Here is a 6000-nt window from a genome sequence, read left to right as displayed (position 1 = left end):
CTCTTTCCATGTTTGTCGTGCATGCTGCCTGTGAAGTAGCGAGACAGTAACACAGAAAGAGCTAGGAAAGCAACGGCTACGCCAACCATGCCAATAGAGAAAGTCAGCTGCTTGAGCTTAGCTTGTAAAGGCGTACTTATTCGCTGTGTCATAACATGTTCCTTTTCTTTCTTGCAGCCAACTGAAGTGGCAAGCATCAGAGCAGACCCATCAACGACCTTGGCGCCAGAAATCAAGAATGGGTTGTGATTGTGATTGACTTCCACAGGTTCACGACTCCCCGTCATGCTGGATTCATCAATTAGCACCGTCACCCCTTCTAACAATAGTCCATGAGCAGGAACTTGATCCCCTTGCTTCAAGGAAACAACATCTCCCACAACGACATCGGATATAGGGATCTTTTCTAGCTGTCTGTTTCGTCTGACATCAACCAGGGTTTTCTCCATGGCTTGGGATGACTTGTTGAATTGCTCCTTTAGCCAGAAGTTGTTAAAGACAGAGACAGTGATCACTCCTGCGAGAGCAGCAAGAATGCTTCCACCATTAGAGCCTCCTTCCCATCCATGCTTGTTAATCCCATAGGCAAGCGAAAGCACCGCACAAACAAGCAGGATAAGAATAATGGGATCCTTGAACGCCTCCAAGAAAAACACCCGTCCAAAGATGAAACATCTTTGCAGGGGGCTGCTTTTGGTTCGAGAAGTTGTAGCCAAAGCTAGTTTGGCGCCTTGCAATATCTTCAACATCGCCCTGGATCCCGTTCTCTGCGTCGGATTCTAGCTCAGAGAGGACAGCTTGAATCCCTCCGAGCTGTTGAAGCTTGCCCAGATCCTTCTCCTCAACAAGGCGTTTTAGGCCTGATTGGATTATGCCAGCAGGGTAGTCTGGCTCCACATTGAGCGCGGTAAAAGATGGAGGGCGCAAAAACTTTTCAGCTATGATGCCCCTGCCCTCGGAGAGCAAGGCCCTGATCGCGCTGAATGCAATATAAGCAAGACGCCATCTCATATGTGCTCTTCTGCTCAAAATGGGCACCAACTCGTTAATTTCCAAGATTCCGTGCATACTGGCGTTGAATAGCTATGGCGAAATGGACGGCGAGAGGTCAGTCGACGGCGGGGTAAGCGTCAGGTGAGTCGGGGCCAGGAAGGCGGGAGGTCGATCGGTGGCGGGGTCGGCGAGAGCTCGGTCGACAACAGTAAGGAAGGCAAAGGTAAAAGATGATGGATATAATGAATAATGAAATTGTCCCTTCTCGACAGCGTATGTGTTTATTTATGAGCAATGTTTTGTTTTTTGGATCAAAAGTAAATAAAAAATATACATACATGTTACGCTGGGCCCAGGAAAACAATAAAAGGAACCATTACAATGTAAAAGAAGCAGCCTATGGCCCACGTGACAAAATGAATTATACCATAACATACAAAGCTACCATGATTGGATGAAAAGATGTGTGAAATGAACCGTTATGCTCAATGGTTTTTTTTTTGGATTACGTTATATTATTGATGTACTCAGTCACCCTCCCTTTAAAATTATATTAAAAAGGTAAATCGAGAGATGTATCCGAGTGATTAGGGTGGTAGACCTTAGCAAGATTGTTAAAATCGTAAAAGGGTTTTCGATATATAAAATTGAAAATCGAGTGCGATTCAACTTAAAATCGTAAAATCGTAAAGGTTTTTTGTGCAAAAAATTGTAAAATCGTATTCATAAAATTAGGAGTTTAACAACCATGCTTGGCACCACTAATGTCACTTCGAATGTCTTCCCTTGAAAGAAAACATTTTATTTCTCTCAAGACTACACTAAGAGCCCTCATATAAGTTTTCAGTCTGCTTCTTTGCCACTCGTTATGTCCCGGGGGGGCATTATGCGCAATATTGATTGGCTGAGAAGATGCGTGATTGTTATAAAATTAAAAATTAAATAACACAATTATTATAAAATTAAAATTAAAGAGCCTAATAGGTCCGGAGGGCCGAACGACGGGCCTTTTGCTGAAAGTTGAGGGCCTTTTGCCTTGCCCTCGGATGGTGTAGGAAAACAACACGGTTGGGGTGTCGGTTGGCACCCGGATTTCTCAAAACCACGCGGTTTGGGTTTGAAATTGATTTTCTTAATTTTTGTTCGTTTAATTCGGTCTTATTTATTTATTTGAAAGGAGATTATTCCAAACTTGCGCCGCAATCTTCCATTTATTCTTCATATTCCCAAAACCATATGCAAATGCTTCGAGCAAGGATTGAATTTATGGTTATGAATAGGGTGTTACCCGCTCTAACCAAATTGTTGAAATTGAATAGATGAAAATATATAAAAAATGAATTGAGTTGATCAAATAAACATGAAAAAATCGAATCAATTGTAAAAACAAATAAAAAAATTGAATAAATTAAAAAAATGAAAAAACTAATGCGAGTAAGTTTTACAATTACTTGAACATAAGGTTTCTTAATTATTTAAGCAAACAGTAAAGTTATATGAGTAATGTTGGTTTTTAGGGAATGACCATTTAAGATGGGTGAATCGAGTTATTAAATTTTTAGTGTGCATTTGATTCGAGGGTGGAAGTGGGGTAGAATTTCAATTCTCACCCTACCTCTTAGGAATTTCAATTCTTTTATTTCAAGAAAAATTCATTTTTTGAACTAAGATGAAATTCGAATTTCATGAAAAAAGAAAACTGTTTGATGGAATTTCTTGAAATTTGGATAGAAAATAAATTTCATCCTCATTTTTCACCCCTTCAAACGTACCCTTAATAATTTTCTTAATGAAAAATTCTTGTAATATATTTTTATAAAAATTAAGTTTGTATAAATATGTATAAGTGAATTTGTTTGACATTATTACATTGTAAACCATAAAATATAACAAGATAAATTAAAGTATAGCAATAGACAACATCCAATATATAGTGGTTCAGTGTATTTTACACATCTACGCCACTCTCTCAAGTTCTAACCATCTATGGAGTTCTACTAAATCTAACACCAAGATTTTTTCTTAAATCACCTTGGAAACCATTACACTCCTAAATTTCAAAATATTCTAAGCAACCAATATAATCCACCACAATAGTTTAAATGAATACAAGCATTTATCCAAACTAGGACACAAATAAAATAACCAATATAAGCAAATAGGCAATTATATAAAACAAGTTGCAATAACCTCAATTAATGGAGAAATTCCAATTTGACTTGGATGGCTGGTCTCTACTTGTCTTGTGGCTTTTTGATGTATATACAATGGGTTTTTGATGTATATGCAAGGAAGGTTGAGAGTGACTACTTGGAAATTTGATTGAAAGTGATTGGGAGCTTGTTAGTGCTTTAGATATTTTGAAATGTCAAAACTTTTTCATCATTTTGAGCCCTAAATATTTAGTAGGAATTGCTAGACGACTTGCATAAAGGTAAAAAAAAATAATCGTGGGGCTTGGAAGTCAACTTTCCTTAAGAGAGTTGACTTCCATTTGAATAAGAGTCAACTTTTCAAAAATTAACTCATGGTTAGATCGACTCTACATAACATGCTTTCTGTTAGGTCGACTAAAACTTTAAAGAAGTCAACTTTTAGCACACCAAGAGTCAACTTCCCAAAAATTAGATCTCGGTTGGGTTGATTCTGTATAACATGCTCTCTACTGGGTCTACTAAACCTTTACAGAAGTCGACTTTTGGCACACCAAGAGTCAACTTTCTGGTCCAGATTTGGGAAAAATTATTTTTATGCATTTTATACTTGCTTGAAAAATGATTTTAGTGGAAAATAACATTCTTGTTAATACAAATACTATGAAAAATATTTTATAAATTAATCAAAAACAATTAGAGACTACAATTCGTATATTATTTAAAATATCATTTTTGTTAATCATTAAAACTTAATTTAGAGATTAAATGGAGCAAGTTAGCTTAAGTAATATTTCTAGATATTACTTGACTAATAAAAAAGATCAGTTGATTATTTTTCGAACCAAAGAAGGGATGGAAATCTTCTATTTATTATTCAACTATTCTCGATTGTACACGAATAATTCAATTATTATTCACTTAATGAGTAATGTTAGCTGATTAATTTTTAGAACATATACTGATTGGACTATTATTACTTGACTAACTAGTAATATTAGTCGATAAATTTATAAAACTAAACAAGTAATTATTACATCGTATTCGATTAATCAGTTGGTTCAGTTATTTTGATATTTTTTAAATATGAAAATTGAATTGAACTAAAATAATTAAAATTATCAAACTTAAAAGCTGAAACAAACTAACCCTTAGTTGATCCGAATTAAATTAGTAATTTTGATCAATTTAATTCAATTATTTTAATTAAACTAAAATTTCCCCCCCCCCCCCCCTAATTATGATAAAAGTAAGGTGACTAATACTAATATTAAATAGAGAAACTTAAATTGTAAAGGAGCAACCGCAAGAATACTTTATTGACTTTTTTTAATTTAGGAAAATGTGTTAAAGTTTTATTAGTTTATTAAATGTTAAATATTAAATCTAAACGCACACTAAATATTAATTAATACATATTTAAATTTTTTAAACTTTATGAAGTGCATCCATTGGCTGAATAGGAGCAAAAATGAAAGTGTGAACGTTGTCTCCAAATTGACTTTTGTAGCAATTTTCGAGTTAGTTTGGTACGTGCTAACGTCGTTGCCATCTCGTGGCCGGCATAGAGTATCAAGTACGCGGGTTTGGGTGCCTTTAGGACATGTAAAGTGATTGAATTGCGATAAATTAAGATTCGTATTAATAAATTATAAGTTCGAGTCTCAGCTCCTGCGTAATGAGGTAAAATTTTTATCTGTAATTTATGTTTTTTGTTAAAATAAAAAACACGAATGACGGATGATCGCGCAAGGACAATAAATCCCAAGTATGTGGGTTTGGAGTTGTGGATGATGTGATTAAAATAATAAAGATGCGTGTAACATTATTAATAAAGATTTTCATATAATTAATATGTGGGATAAGTTAGATGACTTTTATAGGATAGTGGTTATTAGATAACTTATTTTTTTATATACTTAAAAATAAACTTCAAATAAAATTTTTAGATGATTGAACAAGTTATTTTGTCTTACAAAGAGTTGATATATTCTATTAAATTAAACATACACGCAGCATTTTTTAACTTATTATTTTAATTTAAAAGTTAAATTTTAATATGTTTTTTTACCGTTCATGTTTCCAATAGTTCATTTATTTGTATGTACATTTTCATTTATTAGGGTATTTAAATTTAAGTTTAGATAGACTTAGATCATATTAGTCCACTTTTATGCTCTTAACTGGTTTTTGGTTGGACAATTACCAGAACATGTGTCCCCTACATTAGTAAACGTCAACCCCAAAAACTTTTGAAAATTAAGTACGCGTAACGACGTCAACGTCAATCGGAATCAGTATTGATTCTTGAGTAGAAGCATAAGTAAGACATTAACAAAGCTTGCTTGGTTGGTCTAAAAGGTGAAATCGCTCACTTTGAGTGTCCCCATACTTGATCTGACAGGACGTGGGAGAGATTAATCATGATGACTCAGCTGGACGCGGTGGCTAGACCCGGGCTCACCGCGCACAAGGAGCCCCCTCACTTTGGAGAGAGATACCCCACACTGCCGCTTGCGAGACTTGATCCTCGGTCTTGGTCTAAAATTCATCACGAAAGGCATTTTGTGCCCCTTTCTTGACCAACTGGGCTGCCCATGCGGGCAAGAAAGCTTACTTGCTTGCTTGCATCCGTTAGAATGAGTCCAAGAGAAAGTTAAAGCACTTGCCAAGTTAAAACCTAACGAGTCAAATGGAAAATCTCACCTCCAAATGTTGTTTGCTATTGTCAAATTAGTTTGTCAAAATTTTAGCTAAACCTAATTCTCTCCTCGCATCTGGTAAGAGATTTCAGGCAAGTCATTCTCTCCATCTCTCCCCCACAGCCATCTCAACGTCAAAAGAGAATTCACCA

General features: G+C 35.4%; 1 protein-coding gene across 3 annotated transcripts in view; it reads right to left on the bottom strand.

Moving 5' to 3' along the window:
- Positions 1-6000, bottom strand: part of LOC127799244 (putative calcium-transporting ATPase 13, plasma membrane-type) — a 28727-nt gene that overhangs the window by 3826 nt on the left and 18901 nt on the right. The window lies entirely within an intron of this gene.

The sequence above is a fragment of the Diospyros lotus genome, chromosome 4 (genome assembly GCF_014633365.1).
Source record: "Diospyros lotus cultivar Yz01 chromosome 4, ASM1463336v1, whole genome shotgun sequence".
Taxonomy (NCBI): domain Eukaryota; kingdom Viridiplantae; phylum Streptophyta; class Magnoliopsida; order Ericales; family Ebenaceae; genus Diospyros; species Diospyros lotus.
This window is presented reverse-complemented; position numbering and strand designations above follow the sequence as displayed.